General features: G+C 48.9%; 1 protein-coding gene across 1 annotated transcript in view; it reads right to left on the bottom strand.

The window, feature by feature from the left end:
• The window catches only part of MBOAT1 (membrane bound O-acyltransferase domain containing 1), a 773,590-nt gene that overhangs the window by 402,571 nt on the left and 351,303 nt on the right, over positions 1-19,716 (bottom strand). The gene's annotated exons all lie outside the window — the stretch shown is intronic.

The raw sequence follows: 19,716 nt of genomic DNA, 5'->3' as shown, positions 1-19,716 counted from the left end.
TTTTCCTTTTGCGCCCCCGGTAGGTGTACCCACACATGTGAGGTACCGTTTTCATCGAGACACATGTCGGGACACGGGAAGGTAAGCCACGTGTTGTTGGCGGTGTGTTTCGGTGGGTGGCCAGAGCGAAATGTCTGAGAATTGTCTTCATTTCCGGCCAATTTCAGAGACATTTCCCTGTGTCCACTCACCGAAACACGTCGCCAACAGCAGATGTCATACCTTCTCGTGTTCCCACAGGTGTCCCGATGAAAACGGTACCTCACATGTGTGGGTGCACCTACCGGGGGCGCAAAAGGAAAAGGGTAACCGACTGGGAACCCCAAGCCATTCGCCACAGCACAATTTGTTCATGTGGGCAACCTACAGATTTGGGCCTAGGGTGTCGAAGCCAGCAAGGAAAACAGGGAACCCCATGCATTTCCCAAAAGAGGACACCTGTGGGAATGCACAGAGGTCTGACTTGCGCGAAGCGGCCCAGAATTTATTACCCAGAACCCCAGACAAAGTGAACATTGTGTTTTTTCCCCACCAAATATCACACTTTGTCGGGGATTGTGGCTAATAAAAACTGGGGCAATTTGCGCAAGGCAGACCTCTGTGGATTCCCACGGGTGTCCTCTTTTGGGAAATGCATGGGGTTCCCCGTTTCCCTTGCTGGCTTCGACACCCTAGGCCCAAATCTGTAGGTTGCCCACATGAACAAAATGGGCAGTGGCGAATGGCTTGGGGTTCCCAGTCGGTTACCCTTTTCCTTTTGCGCCCCCGGTAGGTGCACCCACACATGTGAGGTACCGTTTTCATCGGGACACGTGTGGGGACGCGGGAAGGTAGGCCACGTGTTGTTGGCGGTGTGTTTCGGTGGGTGGCCAGAGCGAAATGTCTGAGAATTGTCTTCATTTCCGGCCAATTTCAGAGACATTTCCCTGTGTCCACTCACCGAAACACGTCGCCAACAGCAGATGTCATACCTTCTCATGTTCCCACAGGTGTCCCGACGAAAAAGGTACCTCGCATGTGTGGGTGCACCTACAGGGGGCGCAAAAGGAAAAGGGTAACCCGCTGGTAACCCCAAGCCTTTCGCCACAGCACAATTTGTTCATGTGGGCAACCTACAGATTTGGGCCTAGGGTGTCGAAGCCAGCAAGGAAAACAGGGAACCCCATGCATTTCCCAAAAGAGAACACCCATGGGAATGCACAGAGGTCTGACTTGCGCGAAGCGGCCCAGAATTTATTACCCAGAACCCCAGACAAAGTGAACATTGTGTTTTTTCCCCACCAAATATCACACTTTGTTGGGGATTGTGGCTAATAAAAACTGGGGCAATTTGCGCAAGGCAGACCTCTGTGGATTCCCACGGGTGTCCTCTTTTGGGAAATGCATGGGGTTCCCCGTTTCCCTTGCTGGCTTCGACACCCTAGGCCCAAATCTGTAGGTTGCCCACATGAACAAAATGGGCAGTGGCGACTGGCTTGGGGTTCCCAGTCGGTTACCCTTTTCCTTTTGCGCCCCCGGTAGGTGCACCCACACATGTGAGGTACCGTTTTCATCGGGACACGTGTGGGGACGCGGGAAGGTAGGCCACGTGTTGTTGGCGGTGTGTTTCGGTGGGTGGCCAGAGCGAAATGTCTGAGAATTGTCTTCATTTCCGGCCAATTTCAGAGACATTTCCCTGTGTCCACTCACCGAAACACGTCGCCAACAGCAGATGTCATACCTTCTCGTGTTCCCACAGGTGTCCCGACGAAAAAGGTACCTCGCATGTGTGGGTGCACCTACCTGGCTGGCAAGGGGCAAGCCGAAAACGCAAGCAACCCCCAGTCTGTTTGCAGAGGGGAATCTCAGCCATTCTGCCGACCGGCACAACATACAGATATGGGCCTCGGGTGTCCAAGCCACCAAGGAAAACAGGGAGCCCCATGCATTTCCGAAAAGAGGACACCCGTGGGAATCCGCAGAGGTATGATTTGCGCACATCGCCCCAGAATGTATTACCCAGGCACCCCCACCAAAGTCCGAAATGTGGGGAAAAAAACGCATTTTCCGCACATTTAGCTCGGCGTACCCATCAAAACACGCCCCTAACAACACATGGCCTACCGTCCCGCGTTCCCACAGGTGTCCCGATGAAAACGGTACCTCACATGCGTGGGTGCACCTACCTGGCTGGCAAGGGGCAAGCCGAAAACGCAAGCAACCCCCAGTCTGTTTGCAGAGCGGAAACTCAGCCATTCTGCAGACCGGCACAACATACAGATATGGGCCTCGGGTGTCCAAGCCACCAAGGAAAACAGGGAACCCCATGCATTTCCGAAAAGAGGACACCCGTGGGAATCCGCAGAGGTATGATTTGCGCACATCGCCTCAGAATTTATTACCCAGACACCCCCGCAAAGTCCGAAATGTGGGGAAAAAAACGCATTTTCCGCACATTTAGCTTGGCGCACCCATCGAAACACGCCCCCAACAACACATGGCCTACCGTCCCACAGGTGTCCCGATGAAAACGGTACCTCACATGCGTGGGTGCACCTACCTGGCTGGCAAGGGGCAAGCCGAAAACGCAAGCAACCCCCAGTCTGTTTGCAGAGGGGAATCTCAGCCATTCTGCCGACCGGCACAACATACAGATATGGGCCTCAGGTGTCCAAGCCACCAAGGAAAACAGGCAACCCCATGCATTTCCGAAAAGAGGACACCCGTGGGAATCCGCAGAGGTATGATTTGCGCACATCGCCCCAGAATTTATTACCCAGACACCCCCGCAAAGTCCGAAATGTGGGAAAAAAAAACGCATTTTCCGCACATTTAGCTCGGCGCACCCATCGAAACACGCCCCCAACAACACATGGCCTACAGTCCAGCGTTCCCACAGGTGTCCCGATGAAAACGGTACCTCACATGCGTGGGTGCACCTACCTGGCTGGCAAGGGGCAAGCCGAAAACGCAAGCAACCCCAGTCTGTTTGCAGAGGGGAATCTCAGCCATTCTGCCGACCGGCACAACATACAGATATAGGCCTCGGGTGTCCAAGCCACTGAGGAAAACAGGGAACCCCATGCATTTCCGAAAAGAGGACATCCGTGGGAATACGCAGAGGTATGATTTGCGCACATCGCCCCTGAATTTATTGCCCAGACACCCCTGCAAAGTCCGGGGCACATTTCGGACTTTGCAGGGGTGTCTGGGTAATAAATTCTGGGGCGATATGCGCAAATCATACCTCTGCCGATTCCCACGGGGGTCCTCTTTTCGGAAATGCATGGGGTTCCCTGTTTTCCTTGGAGGTTTGGACACCCGAGGCCCATATCTCTATGTTGTGCCGGTCGGCAGAATGGCTGAGATTCCCCTCTGCAAACAGGCTGGGGGTTGCTTGTGTTTTCGGCTTGCCACTTGCCAGCCAGGTAGGTGCACCCACACATGTGAGGTACCGTTTTCATCGGGACACCTGTGGGAAGGCGGGACGGTAGGCCATGTGTTGTTGGGGGCGTGTTTCGATGGGTGCGCCGAGCGAAATGTGCGGAAAATGCATTTTTTTCCCCACATTTCGGACTTTGTGGGGGTGTCTGGGTAATAAATTCTGGGGCGATGTGCGCAAATCATACCTCTGCGGATTCCCACGGGTGTCCTCTTTTCGGAAATGCATGGGGTTCCCTGTTTTCCTTGGTGGCTTGGACACCCGAGGCCCATATCTGTACGTTGTGCCGGTCGGCAGAATGTCTGAGATTTCGCTCTGAAAACAGACTTGGGGTTACTTATGTTTTAGGCTTTCCCCTTGGCGGCCAGGTAGGTGCACCCACACATGTGAGGTACCGTTTTCATCGGGACACCTGTGGGAACGCGTGACGGTAGGCCATGTGTTGTTGGGGGCGTGTTTCGATTGGTGCGCCGAGCGAAATGTCTGGAAAATGCGTTTTTTTCCGCACATTTCGGACTTTGCAGGGCTTGGGGTTACTTGTGTTTTAGGCTTTCCCCTTGGCGGCCAGGTAGGTGCACCCACACATGTGAGGTACCGTTTTCATCGGGACACCTGTGGGAACGCGTGAAGGTAGGCCATGTGTTGTTGGGGGCGTGTTTCGATGGGTGCGTCAAGCGAAATGTGCAGAAAATGCGTTTTTTTCCCCAAATTTCGGACTTTGCGGGGCTGTCTGGGTAAAAAATTCTGGGGCGATGTGCGCAAATCATACCTCTGCGGATTCCCACGGGTGTCCTCTTTTCGGAAATGCATGGGGTTTCCTGTTTTCCTCGGTGGCTTGGACACCCAAGGCCCATATCTGTATGTTGTGCCGGTCGGCAGAATGGCTGAGATTCCCCTCTGCAAACAGACTGGGGGTTGCTTGCGTTTTCGGCTTGCCCCTTGCCAGCCAGTTAGGTGCACCCACACATGTGAGGTACCGTTTTCATCGGGACACCTGTGGGAACGCGTGACGGTAGGCCATGTGTTGTTGGGGGCGTGTTTCGATGGGTGCGTCGAGCGAAATGTGCGGAAAAAGCGTTTTTTTCCTGACTTTTCGGACTTTGCAGGGCTGTCTGGGTAATAAAATCTGGGGCGATGTGCGCAAATCATACCTCTGCGGATTCCCACGGGTGTCCTCTTTTCGGAAATGTATGGGGTTCCCCGTTTTCCTTGGTGGCTTGGACACCCGAGGCCCATATCTGTACGTCGGTCGGCAGAATGTCTGAGATTTCGCTCTGAAAACAGACTTGGGGTTACTTGTGTTTTAGGCTTTCCCCTTGGCGGCCAGGTAGGTGCACCCACACATGTGATGTACCATTTTCATCGGGACATCTGTGGGAACGTCTGACGGTAGGCCATGTGTTGTTGGGGGCGTGTTTCAATGGGTGCGTCGAGCGAAATGTGCGGAAAAAGCGTTTTTTTCCTGACTTTTCGGAATTTGCGGGGCTGTCTGGGTAATAAAATCTGGGGCGATGTGTGCAAATCATACCTCTGCGGATTCCCACGGGTGTCCTCTTTTCGGAAATGCATGGGGTTCCCTGTTTTCCTTGGTGGCTTGGACACCCGAGGCCCATATCTGTACGTTGTGCCGGTCGGCAGAATGTCTCAGATTTCGCTCTGAAAACAGACTTGGGGTTACTTGTGTTTTAGGCTTTCCCCTTGGCGGCCAGGTAGGTGCACCCACACATGTGAGGTACCGTTTTCATCGGGACACCTGTGGGAACGCGTGACGGTAGGCCATGTGTCGTTGGGGGCTTGTTTCGATGGGTGCGTCAAGCGAAATGTGCGGAAAAAGCGTTTTTTTCCCCACATTTCGGACTTTGCAGGGCTGTCTGGGTAATAAATTCTGGGGCGATGTGCGCAAATCATACCTCTGCGGATTCCCACGGGTGTCCTCTTTTCCGAAATGCATGGGGTTCCCTGTTTTCCTCGGTGGCTTGGACATCCGAGGCCCATATCTGTACGTTGTGCCGGTCGGCAGAATGTCTGAGATTTCGCTCTGAAAACAGACTTGGGGTTACTTGTGTTTTAGGCTTTCCCCTTGGCGGCCAGGTAGGTGCACCCACACATGTGAGGTACCATTTTCATCGGGACACCTGTGGGAATGCGTGACGGTAGGCCATGTGTTGTTGGGGGCGTGTTTCGATGGGTGCGTCGAGCGAAATGTGCGGAAAAGGTGTTTTTTTCCCGCCATTTCGGACTTTGCGGGGCTGTCTGGGTAAAAAATTCTGTGGCGATGTGCGCAAATCATACCTCTGCGGATTCCCACGGGTGTCCTCTTTTCGGAAATGCATGGGGTTCCCTGTTTTCCTTGGTGGCTTGGACACCCGAGGCCCATATCTGTACGTTGTGCCGGTCGGCAGAATGTCTGAGATTTCGCTCTGAAAACAGACCTGGGGTTACTTATGTTTTAGGCTTTCCCCTTGGCGGCCAGGTAGGTGCACCCACACATGTGAGGTACCGTTTTCATCGGGACACCTGTGGGAACGCGTGACGGTAGGCCATGTGTTGTTGGGGGCGTGTTTCGATTGGTGCGCCGAGCGAAATGTCTGGAAAATGCGTTTTTTTCCGCACATTTCGGACTTTGCAGGGCTTGGGGTTACTTGTGTTTTAGGCTTTCCCCTTGGCGGCCAAGTAGGTGCACCCACACATGTGAGGTACCGTTTTCATCGGGACACCTGTGGGAATGCGTGACGGTAGGCCATGTGTTGTTGGGGGCGTGTTTCGATGGGTGCGTCGAGCGAAATGTGCAGAAAAGGTGTTTTTTTCCAGACATTTCGGACTTTGCGGGGGTGTCTGGGTAATAAATTCCAGGGCGATGTCCGCAAATCATACCTCTGCGGATTCCCACGGGTGTCCTCTTTTCCGAAATGCATGGGGTTCCCTGTTTTCCTCGGTGGCTTGGACATCCGAGGCCCATATCTGTACGTTGTGCCGGTCGGCAGAATGTCTGAGATTTCGCTCTGAAAACAGACTTGGGGATACTTGTGTTTTAGGCTTTCCCCTTGGCGGCCAGGTAGGTGCACCCACACATGTGAGGTACCGTTTTCATCGGGACACCTGTGGGAACGCGTGAAGGTAGGCCATGTGTTGTTGGGGGCGTGTTTCGATGGGTGCGCCAAGCGAAATGTGCGGAAAATGCGTTTTTTTCCCCAAATTTCGGACTTTGCGGGGGTGTCTGGGTAATAAATTCCAGGGCGATGTGCGCAAATCATACCTCTGCGGCTTCCCACGGGTGTCCTCTTTTCGGAAATGCATGGGGTTTCCTGTTTTCCTTGGTGGCTTGGACACCCAAGGCCCATATCTGTATGTTGTGCCGGTCGGCAGAATGGCTGAGATTCCCCTCTGCAAACAGACTGGGGGTTGCTTGCGTTTTCGGCTTGCCCCTTGCCAGCCAGTTAGGTGCACCCACACATGTGAGGTACCGTTTTAATCGGGACACCTGTGGGAACGCGTGACGGTAGGCCATGTGTCGTTGGGGGCTTGTTTCGATGGGTGCGTCGAGCGAAATGTGCGGAAAAGGTGTTTTTTTCCCGCCATTTCGGACTTTGCGGGGCTGTCTGGGTAAAAAATTCTGTGGCGATGTGCGCAAATCATACCTCTGCGGATTCCCACGGGTGTCCTCTTTTTGGAAATGCATGGGGTTCCCTGTTTTCCTCGGTGGCTTGGACACCCGAGGCCCATATCTGTACGTTGTGTCGGTCGGCAGAATGTCTGAGATTTCGCCATGAAAACAGACTTGGGGTTACTTGTGTTTTAGGCTTTCCCCTTGGCGGCCAGGTAGGTGCACCCACACATGTGAGATACCGTTTTCATCGGGACACCTGTGGGAAAGCATGACGGTAGGCCATGTGTTGTTGGGGGCGTGTTTTGATGGGTGCGTCGAGCGAAATGTGCGGAAAAAGCGTTTTTTTCCCCACATTTCGGACTTTGCGGGGCTGTCTGGGTAAAAAATTCTGGGGCGATGTGCGCAAATCATACCTCTGCGGAGTCCCACGGGTGTCCTCTTTTCGGAAATGCATGGGGTTCCCTGTTTTCCTCGGTGGCTTGGACATCCGAGGGCCATATCTGTACGTTGTGCCGGTCGGCAGAATGTCTGAGATTTCGCTCTGAAAACAGACTTGGGGTTACTTGTGTTTTAGGCTTTCCCCTTGGCGGCCAGGTAGGTGCACCCACACATGTGGGGTACCTTTTTCATCGGGGCACCTGTGGGAACGCGGGACGGTAGGCCATGTGTTGTGTTTGTGTGGTTTTCATAACGTTTTGATCCATTTGCTGGTGCCCTTTGTCTCACAACCCTTTCTTTTCCCAAATGTGACCTACATTTAGTCGCTGCTTTATCCACCATACACTTTTGTAACCTGCACAAGTCACCTACCCTTGAAAAGGTCTGCCTGTGCTCTTTCAAAAAATGTATGGCTGCCGTTCCTCACCACATTGGTTTTCCCAATTTACACATGCTAAGTGCGTCTGGTCAGGCCGTGAGAGTAAAACTCCTGTGTACCATGGCTCAGTGTTTGGCTTGTGGTATTGCTTGTTTTGTAAAAACACTACAAAAATGGTATGCTCTCCTAACTGCAAGAGTCGGGGGAATGTAGCGGAGCATTGCTTTTCTCAAAATTCATAGAAGCCATTGCCGTACCAAGCCAACCATGTCCAACACATACCTTTTTTTTCAGTCATTTTCCCGCTTTTCCCCCATTCGATGGCAGTTTCCCCTACCTAGTTGTTGCCTGACCTATGCAAATCACCCCTTCGTAAACTTGGAATTGTGTCTACTTTTCAGAAATATATGCCTTTCTGTCCTCCAATTTGGCTTTCCTGCCCTTTTCTTCCATTCCGTCCATGCATGTCCAATTGGCAAAAATGGCAAAAATCGCCTACCTCTCACAAAACGGTTGATAACCACATCAAAATAATTTTTTTCCATTTCCACTCAACCTGTTCCTGAAAGCCACGACATTGGGGAACTCAGCACAGCAAACCATTTGTTCCTAGCTCTTACAAGGAAAAAACCACAGGCTTCTTTGTACATCATTTTATTGGCATTTTTTGAAAAAACCCAACATTTTCGCACTTTTTCGTTATTTTCTCTCACCCCCCTACAGCAACCTGGGATTCCTGGGTGGCGTTACGACCGCCTACATGTGGGAAAAAAAGGAGCCAAATTTGGCCGAGATATCTCATGTAACAAAAAAGTTACAAGCCATTGAATGGCCACATACCAAAATCACCAAAAAAGGCCCTGGCACTGGGGAGAAATACCCATGGCACTTAAAGGGTTAAACACACAGTATAACAGCAACAATAAACAGTAGCCAATGGTTGCTGCATCAAATATAACAATCCAGCATTGAGACCCAATCGAGAAAATGGAAAACTAAAAAGTGCTAAGGTAAAAAAAATGGATAAACTGAATAGAACGAATGAAGTGGATGAAAGGAATGAAGTGGATGAAATTAATGAAGTGGATACAGAGGGTGAAACGAATGCAGTGAAAGAAACGGATGAAATAGATGCAGCAGATAAAACAGATAAAGCAGATGAATCAGATGCAATAGGTGTAACGGACAAAGCGGATGGAAAAGATGAAGCCAATTGAAGGGATGAAGCCGATGGAAGCGGTGAAGCCGATGGAAGGGATGAAGCGAAGGGAACGGATGAAGTGGATGGAATCTGATGACGTGGATAGATCAAATGAAATGTATGGAACTGATGAACTGGATGGAACGAATGAAGTGAATGGAAGGATGAAATAGATGGAGCGTATAAAATAGATGGAACGGATAGAGCAGAAGAAGTGTATGGAATGAACAGAACAGATGAAATAGATGGAACGGACAAAGTAGTTTGAACAGACAAAGAGGATGTGAATGGGTGAAATAGATGTGAACGGATGAAGTGGATGTGAACGGGTGAAGTGGATGTGAACGGATAAAGTGTAAATGTGAACAGATGAAGTGGATGTGAACGGATGAAGCTGGATGGATAGGATAAAGTGGATGGATCTGATAAAATGGATGGATCAGATGTAGTGGACGGAGTCGACAGAACTGATAGACCAGATGGAATGAATGAGAGAAGATGGAACAAACCAAGTGAATGGAACAGATAGAACATATGGAGTGAACATGAAGAGATGGTGTGGAGGGACCAGATGGAGTGGCTGGAACGGATGGAGTGGATGGAGTGAATGGATCGGATGGAGTGAACGGATCGGATGGAGTGAATGGATCGGATGGAGGGAATGGATCGGATGGAGTGGATGGATCGGATGGAGTGGACGGATCGGATGGAGTGGACGGATAGGATGGAGTGGACGGATCGGATGGTGCGGACGGATCGGATGGTGAGGACGCATCGGATGGTACGGACGCATTGGATGGTGCGGATGGAACGCATGGAAGGGATGGAACACATGGAAGGGATGGAACGCATGGAGAGGATGGAACGCATGGAGGGGATGAAATGCATGGAGGGTATGGAACGCATGGAGGTGACAGAGTCGATGGAATGGACAGAGTCGATGGAACGGATAGAGTGGAAGGACGGATAGAGTGGATGGAACAGATATAGTGGATATAATGGATATACTGGACGGAATGGATAGACTGGATGGAACTAATAGAGTAGATGGAACAAATGAAATGGATGAAACGGTTGCACTGCACAGTGTGCATAGAGCGGCTGCACTGCACAGTATGGATTAAGCGCATGGAAATGGTGAGTGCATAGAATAGAGAGAATGCATGGAACAGAGGGAGTGCATGGAACTGATAGAGTGCACGGAATGGATATAGTGCATGGAAACGATGGAGGGGATAGAACCGATGAATGGATGGAACGGATAGAGTGGATGGAACGGATAGAATGGATGCAACAGAGTGGATGAATGGAGAGAATGGATGGAACAGATAGAATGGACAGAACAGAGTGAGTGGAGGGAACGAATAGAGTGGTGTGAATGGATAGAGTGGAGTGAACAAATAGAATAGATGGAACGGATGGAGTGGATGGAATGGTTGGAGTGCATGAAACGGGTTGACTGCTTGGTAGGGATGAAGTGCATGGAACGAATGCAGTGCTTGGACCAGATAGAACAGAGGGAGTGCATAAAATGGAGGGAGTGCATGGAACTGATAGAGTGCATGGAAACAATGAAGTGGATAGAACCAATCAAGTGGATAGAACGGATAGAGTGGATGGAACAGATGGAGTGGATGAAATGGATGAAACGGTTGCACTACATGGTGTGCATAGAGCGGCTGCACTGCACGGTATGGATGAAGCGCATAAAAATGATGAGTGCATAGAATAGAGAGAATGCATGGAACAGAGGGAGTGCATGGAACTGATGGAGTGCACGGAATGGATATAGTGCATGGAAACGATGTAGTGGATAGAACCGATGAATGGATGGAACGGATAGAATGGATGAAACGGATAGAATGGATGGAAAAGACAGAGTGGATGAATGAAGAGAGTGGATGGAACGGATAGAATGGACGGAACGGGGTGAGTGGAAGGAACAAATAGAGTGGTGTGAACGGAAAGAGTGGAGTGAACGAATAGAGTGGATGGAACGGATGTAATGGATGGAACGGATGTAATGGATGGAACGGATGGAATGGATGGAACGGTTGGAGTGCATGAAATGGGTGGACTGCTTGGTAGGGATGGAGTGCATGGAATGAATGCAGTGCTTGGACCAGATAGAACAAAGGAGTGCATAAAATGGAGGGAGTGCATGGAACTGATAAGAGTGCATGGAACTGAGAGTGCATGGAAACAATGAAGTGGATAGAACCAATGAAGTGGATAGAACGGATAGAGTGGATGGAATGGTTGAAATGGATGAAATGGTTGCACTGCACGGTGTGCATAGATAGAGCGGCTGCACTGCACGGTATGGATGTTGCGCATGGAAATGATGAGTGCATAGAATAGAGAGAATGCGTGGAACAGAGGGAGTGCATGGAACTGATAGAGTGCACGGAATGGATATAGTGCATGGAAACGATGTAGTGGATAGAACCGATGAATGGATGGAATGGATAGAGTGGATGGAACGGATAGAATGGATGGAACAGACAGAATGGATGAATGGAGAGAGTGGATGGAACAGATAGAATTGACGGAACGGAGTGAGTGGAGGAAACGAATAGAGTGGTGTGAACGGATAGAGTGGAGCGAACGAATAGAGTGGATGGAACGGTTGGAGTGCATGAAATGGGTGGACTGCTTGGTAGGGATGAAGTACATTGAACAAATGCAGTGCTTGGACCATATAGAATGGAGTCAGTGCATAGAATGGAGGGAGTGCATAAAATGATAGAGTGCATGGAAACAATGAATTGGATAGAACCAATGAAGTGGATAGAAAGGATAGAGTGGATGGAACGGATAGAGTGGATGGAACGGATAGAGTGGATGGAACGGTTCGAGTGCATTGTATGGATGAAGTACATATAATGGATGGGGTGCATGGAACAGATAGAAAGACAAGTGCATAGAACGGAGAGAGTGCCGCGAACGAAGGCAGTGCATGAAACAGGGAGTGCATGGAATGGATAGAATGCATGGAACTAATAAAGTAGATAGAACCAATGGAATGATGGAACAGATAGAGTGGATGCAACAAATAGAGTAGACTGAACTGACAGAGTGTATGGAACGGGTGGAGTGGATGGTACGGATGGAATGGATTGGACGGATGGAGTGGATGGAACGAATAGAGTGTATGGAACGGATGGAATGGATGGATCGGTTGGAGTGCATGAACTGTTGGAGTGCAGGGTATGGATGAAGCATAAGAAACAAATGGAGCGCATGCAACGGATAGAACGGAAAGAGTGCATGGAATGGAGTGAGTACATGGAACAGAGGACGGAATTAATAGATCGGTTGGACTGCTTAGAACGGTTGGAGTGCATGGTATGGATGAAATGCATGGAATCAGATGAAGTGCATGGAACGGATAGGACGATAGGAGTGCTTGGAACAGAGAGAGTGCACGGAATGGACGGAATACATGGCACTGATAGAGTGCTTGGAATAGATAGAGTACATTGGACAGATGAAGTGGATAGAACCGATGGAGTTGATGGAACGGATGGAATGTATGAAACGGATGGACTGGATAGAACGGATGATGTGGATGAAACAGATAGCATAGATAGAACGGATGCAGCAGATGGAACTGATGAAGTGAGTAAAACACATGGAACATGGCCATGCCGAAATCCACCATATCACACCACCACGCTTACTCTCTCCTATACACCACCACTCAACTAGAATACAGCGATACTATGACACATTTGGTATAGCTGTTCTCATACTAACTCCCGCCACATACTTCACATCATCCCAATTAAACTCACCCAGCTGAGCACACACCGCCAGCCTAAGTGTCTTCTCAGGACTAATGCAGCCAGAAATCACTCTCGGTATTAACCCACCAGAATGAACACATATTCCTGACCTCCCAAACCATCACACCTACCGTTAATAAGCAGCTATCACGCAAATACCACTCCAGCTGCTTGCAGTGGGATCTTTCATTACGAAGATCCCACTGCAGAGCTGCAGCATCATTTTGAAACCCAAACCCTGGTGCGGCCTCACGAACTGGTGAGTTGTGGTCAGAGGGGAACATTTCATTTTGGTCCGTGGCTGTGTGCCCTGTGTGAGAAAAGGTAAACTTCTGAGAGAAACGAGCAGGGATTCTAACCCCTGTTGTGATGAACATCTGATAAATACCTTATACAGCTTCCGATGGGCCCTGCCCCAATGTGTCCAAATCCCAGCAGGCCAATGAACGCAGCTCCTGCGCTTGTTAGAGTGAGGTGTGAGGCATTGCCAACCAACATACTAAGGAAGGTGAAATGGGTGTCTGCGGTCCTCCAATCTTAAGCAGCCCTTTCTCTGAACTAAAAACTTCATGCTTCTCATAATCCTTAGCATGTAGGTTATGGTAATGAGTGGAGTCTCCAGACTGCTCATTTGCCGCATCTGCCAACTCACAGCTACTTGCTGTGTTGCACATAGGGTACAGTGTATCTATTTGGGCGAGTGTGTGAGAGACAGAGTGAGTGGAATTGACAGTGGCAATGTGAGATAGAGAAATGGGACATGTTTGCAAGAGGCCATTGGTAAGAGTGCAGCATTGCAGGTTGTTTTTCCCACTGGAGCCTACCTCACCTTTTCCCGTGACTCACCAACTCCCCTCTAGGATCTCCTACCTCCTTAAAATACACACACATACCCACCCCACAGTCAGCCGCCACAGGCCTAGCCATTAGGCCAAGTCATTAGCACATTAACACTGTCAGAACCATAACTAAGCTCTCCTCCTAAGCCCAATCACACTCTCCTACAGCTGCACCGAACCAGACCCAAAGCACTGTAGTCTATCAGATCTTTGGGCTTTTCCCTTGGCAAAACATACTCCCTTGTTTTTATGCCAAACCAAATGAAAGAAGAATAGCACACAGGAACCGGGACTTCCTACCTGCACACATCAACAACAGTAGTTGTACATCTGCCTCTCTCACTGTACTACAAATGCCCCCCTCCTTTTTCTTAAAGAGTCATGAACAGCAAGGCCACCAAAATTGGCAGATGGTCACTATACAAGACTGCTTACATTACACTATTATTATGTCATGTTATATTAAAGGTTCTTATACCGCGCACTCTTGCCATCTGCATGGTTTCTTGGTGCTCTAGCAGATCTATAAAGAACAGGGGGCGAGGGTTAGTTCGTATGACTGAGCGGGAATAAAAAGCAAAAGAGATGTGGTGTGCTGTTGGCAGATTCAGTTCGGCTGACACCGTTTGCTGAGCGTAGGTGTGTTTAACAGTTGATAGCCACGATCTGCTGATGGGCAACACTAGGTGTTGTTTGTTTCATTGTTGTAGTGTAGTGAAGTGCGAGGGGCTTGTGCTGTAGAGGTCTAGCTGTGTTTAGTTCATGGTTTGAGAGGTGTATGCAGAAAGATGTGATTTGTAGTAGGGTTTGTTAGTGGGTGTACCCTTTCCTACCCCCACCTTTTTCACTGACTGTAGCCCATATCCCTCCCCATCACACATTCCGCTGTGTTACAATTACCACTCCTATGCTGTGTGCAGAAGTGTGGGTTCAATTTGAGAAGGTGAGCTAGAATTCCAAAAATGCTGATTTATCATCATCACCATAATCTGTCATTTGTATTGCGCCTTTCACCATTGGTATGGTCCCAACGCGCTGTAGGTTGAACGCCCTCGGCGGACCGAACTCTGTGTATGAGAAATTCGCCAGAGGAGTTTAGAATGCGTGTGCATTTTAGCCAAAGCGAGGTTGGTAGAGGTGGCCAGGTCCCTACCAGCTACCCATATCGAGTTGGCACATGGGTGGGTGCTTTGAAGTTGACGAGAGAGTGCGAGGGTTGTAGGATCATTATTTGTCCAGCTAGACCATTTTTCTGTCGGGGGGAAAAGCTGCATTCTAATGGCAGAGTTGTGCAAGATGTTGTTGGGAAATGGTGTATGGTTGCAGGTGCGTGCGGGTGAGTGCCCTTGCCGTAGGCTATCTTCCATAGGCATGGAGTGTGATGCATACCCATCTGCTGTTACAGGCTTATTGCTTTCATAGTTGTGGCATGGACTCTCTCCTCTCTTCTGCTGGAGGTTATTAGCTTATTCTTACCGCCATTCAGTGAATGCATGGAAGCTCCTTGATGCCTTGGTCTGTCTAGACTCCATGGCTAGCTCGGGAGGGCATGGTTTCTCAAGGTCCAACGGGTATAGCCATTCTTGAGGGCCCTCATTAATGCCAAGCGGTCCTCAGTGCATCGGATGTTGAGTGGCATATTTTTTTGCAGCATACTTTTAATTAGTTTGGTCTCACAACCCCTATTGCATAGGTCTGAATGGGGTGTGAATTTGTGTCAGTGTGTGCACGTTCATGTGTGTGTGTGTGTGTGTGTGTGTGTGTGTGTGTGTTTGTGTGGTTTGCTGTATATTTTTTATTTTGCTTTGTCCCTCTGCGCTTACCGGCCAAAAACACAGGCCTTATTGCATATTGGCGGTAGCTGATCCTCTAGCGTATTTTGGTAAATATTTGTTTCTCATTTTTGTTTCTCACAGTTTTGTTCATTTGGTTCTACAGCCAATGTATGGCAGCCCTGCTATGGACCTGATTCACAGAGGGTTTTGCCATTATAAAATGCTTCTATGAATTAGGCTCTATGTGTTTTGTACAGCTGATCATCTTGTTTGTTTTGCAGAATTCTTTTTATCTCACAGAACATTTTTCATTTTGTATTGTCGCTGTAACCGTCCTATTCATCTAAGCCGGCTGTACATAACAGGTTAGGTTCACCCGATCATCATGTTCATTTTGCAGAATATTTTTAACTTCACTGGGTGTTTTGTCCCTCTGACCGAGCTGCACACTTATGGCTGCCCTACTGCGTGTTGGGATTGGCTAATTATCATGTGCATTTCACTCAGAAGCTTTTAATTTATGGTATCTTTTTCATTTTTTGTGGGCTGCAGATATTTTTATGACTTTTCGGTTATATTTTCTACTCCATTTTGGCCTCTGCGCCTACTGCACATGCATGAAAATAGCGAGAATTTGTTTTTGCTTAAAAGTGAATCTTTCAAGTTTGGCTGATCCGATTTCTAAAATTGGTGTTTACATCTAAAAAATCCAAGTGGACATATGGGATCAAAAAATGATCTGCCTTTTGCAGCAAACGGGTTTGGCATGAAAACACTGATGAAACTTTGCCAAATGTTGAAGGTGTTCAGATTTGGCCAGATTAACTGCATGGCAAATTCGGTGCACTGCGAAAGTTGCAGAGGAAAACATTTTTGCTTATTATTGCGAAAAGTGCTATGTAATCTTAACTAAAGTGCAGTTAAAGTGACCAGATTTAACGCAACAAAACCATTGAAATGCAGCGGATGTGGGAAGTCATGACCATCTTAACTCTGCACACTCCCGCTAATGTCGCCCATAATCCCATGTCTCACATAATGCCATTTTGTATATCATTGTGAATCGCTTCTAATATGTATGTACTCATGGGCTTTGGTACGGGAACACACCAAGTTACGCTGGTCAAGACTTCTCACATCTGCTGAATTTCAAGTTTTTATACGTTAAATCTGCGCTACATAACTGCACCTTAAGATATTATATATATATATATATATATATATATATATATATATATATATATATATATATATGGGATACATTACTCACCGTAATCGTATTTCTGATGCTTGTATCTGCTTAGATTCACATGCTGTGCATAGGCCGACATCTAGTGGAAGCTGCGGAGTATTACAGTTTGTTTTTCGAAAATCGAAAAAGGGCGTCGACACAGGGCGTGCCAGTAATACTATCCCTAGTGTGACGTCCACTGTACCCATGATCCCTCACGCGTCTAGGATCCCCAGATTGTGTTTTTCCTGACATGAGGTAGCATGAGGAGTAGCGTGAGTACAGATAGTCCAAGCAGATAGACAGAAAGGTAAGAACTACAAGCAACCATGCGCCTTCTCTCGGAGGGGAGGAAGGGTGGGTCGCATGTGAATCTAAGCAGATACAAGCATCAGAAATACGATTACGGTGAGTAATGTATCCCTTCTGAGGCTTGTGGAATCTGCTTAGATCACATGCTGTGCATAGATTAGCGAGCAGTACCAGAAGCAGGAGGTGGGATGTGAGAAGGGTCATGAGCAAACAGGTGTCTTAGAACCGCTTGTCCCACTTGTGTATCTGTCTTGGAATGAGTGTCAATGCAGTAATGCTGAGTAAAAGTGTGAATAGAGCTCCAAGTAGCTGCTTTGCAAATGGTGTCGAGGGGAACATTTGCAATGAAAGCCAGAGTGGCCCCAATGCCTCTAGTAGAGTGGGCCCTTGGTGTAAACGGCAGAGTCTTTTTAGAAAGAGAGTAACACAGCTGTATACAGTTGATAATCCACTTAGAGATAGCGCCCTTAGAGACGCGATCCCCCTCTCTGCCTGTAGCTACGAAGACAAACAGTTGATCTGTTTTCCTTAGCGGTCTGGTTTTATTTACATAGTATAAGACCGCCCTACGCACATCTAGGGTGTGTAGTTTCACCTCAGCCGAGCTTTGTGGGTTTTGGAAGAAAGCCGGAAGCTCGATGGACTGGTTTACATGGAACTTGGATATGAATTTTGGTGAGAACCTAGGGTGTGTGCGTAAAACCAGTTTGTCCTTGTGGATAGTAAAGAAAGGATCTTGCACTGACAGAGCCTGAATTTCACTGTCCCTTCTTATGGAGGTAATGGCTACTAAGAAGGCCGTTTTATAAGTCAGGTGTTTGAGACTACTTTTATGCATGGGTTCGAAGGGGGGCCCCATGAGCTTAGCTAGCACCACGTTGAGGTCCCATCCTGGCGGTGGGTTCGAAATAGGAGGGTGAAGTCTCTTTACTCCTTCCATGAAGGCTTTAACCACTGGTACTTTCCACCACGAGAGCCTGTTATGGGATGTGGTGTAAGCCGAGAGGGCTGCCAGGTGTACTTTCAGAGAGTTAAAAACCAACCCTGCATCCAGCAGGTGGAGCATGTATGTTACAACGTTGGAAGGAGTGCAATCAACCGGGTTGATTTGTTTATTCTGGCACCAGATAACGAATCTTTTCCACTTGTCAAAGTAACAGTGTCTTGTATTTGGTTTCCTGGACTCTTTTAGAATGTCCATACACCTCTGTGGTAATTTGAGATGTCCAAACTCTATGACTTCAGGAGCCATGCTGCTAGGTTCATAGAGTTGGGTTCCTGATGCAGTGTTTGACCTTGTTGCTGGGACAGAAGGTTGTACCAGGCTGGGAGTCTGATGGGCTCGCACACCGCCATCCTGCGTAGGTGTGGAAACCATGGTTGTCTCGCCCACATGGGAGCAACTAGGATGAGCGTCATTGATTCCTTGTTCATCTTGCACACCACCTTCCTGATGAGAGGAGTTGGTGGAAAAGCGTACGCAAACATCCCTGACCAGTTCATCCACAGGGCATTCCCCTGGGAGTCCGTTTGGGGGAACCTGGATGCAAATCCTGGGCATTGTTTGTTTTCGCTTGTGGCGAATAGGTCTATAGTGGGGAAACCCCACTGAGAGAAGAGATCTTCTACTACGTCTCTGTGAAGGACCCATTCGTGTTCTTCTGGGAGGGTGTCTCTGCTTAGAGCATCCGCTAGGGAATTGAGCTCCCCTGGAACATGTTGCGATGACAGGAAGATGTTCCGTCTGAGTGCCCATATCCATATTTTCTGGGCAAGCTTGGACAGATTTGGCGAACGAGTCCCTCCTTGCTTGTTCAGATAGAACATGGCTGTCGTGCTGTCCGTCCTGATCTGCACCGACAAGTTCAGTAGATGGGGCTCGAACGCCTGCAGCGCACGAAATACTGCCAGAAGCTCTAGCAGATTGATGTGGTTCTTGGCTACTGAGTGAGACCAGAGACCCTGAGCTGTGTGGTGGAGATGGTGAGCTCCCCACCCAGTCAGGCATGCATCTGTAGTAACCACTGCCTGTACTTCGGGATCGTAAAAGGGTTTCCCCTTTGCGATATTCTCTCTTGTCCACCAGTGTAGGCTCTGTACGAGTGTTGGCGAAACGACCACTAGATCGTCCCACTGACCACTTGCCTGAGACCACTGTTTCGCCAACCATTCCTGCATGGGACGCATGCGCAGACGCGCGTGGGGGACCAGGTAAATGCATAACGCCATCATGCCCAGTAACCGCATAGCTTTGCGTACTGTTATCTGTTGACCTGACTGATAATGTGGAATTTGCAGAAGTATATTCCGAATTCTTTCTTCCGAAGGGAAGGTCAATTCTCTCTGAGTATCTAGGATAGCTCCTAGAAACTGTTTTGAGGTGCTTGGCACCAGACTTGACTTCTTCTCGTTGATAGAGAAGCCTAATTCGTGGAGGAGGTCGATAGTCCTCTGAATGTTTGATCTGCAGATTCCTGGGGTTTCCCCCGTTATGAGCCAGTCGTCTAGATAAGGGTACACTGGGATTGCCTCCCTGCGTAGGTGTGCAGCTGCCACCGCCAGTACCTTGGTGAATACCCTTGGTGCTGAAGCTATCCCGAAGGGCAGTACCTTGAATTGGTAGTGGCGACTGTCCACCTTGAAGCGCAAGTATTTTCTGTGCGCCGGGAGCATAGAAATATGAAAATAGGCATCTTTCATATCCAAGGTTGCCATGTAATCCCCC

This window comes from Ambystoma mexicanum, chromosome 5p, assembly GCF_040938575.1.
Source record: "Ambystoma mexicanum isolate Mex_15411 chromosome 5p, UKY_AmexF1_1, whole genome shotgun sequence".
Taxonomy (NCBI): domain Eukaryota; kingdom Metazoa; phylum Chordata; class Amphibia; order Caudata; family Ambystomatidae; genus Ambystoma; species Ambystoma mexicanum.
Note: the sequence above shows the minus strand (reverse complement) of the source record. Positions and strands in the feature narration are given on the sequence as shown.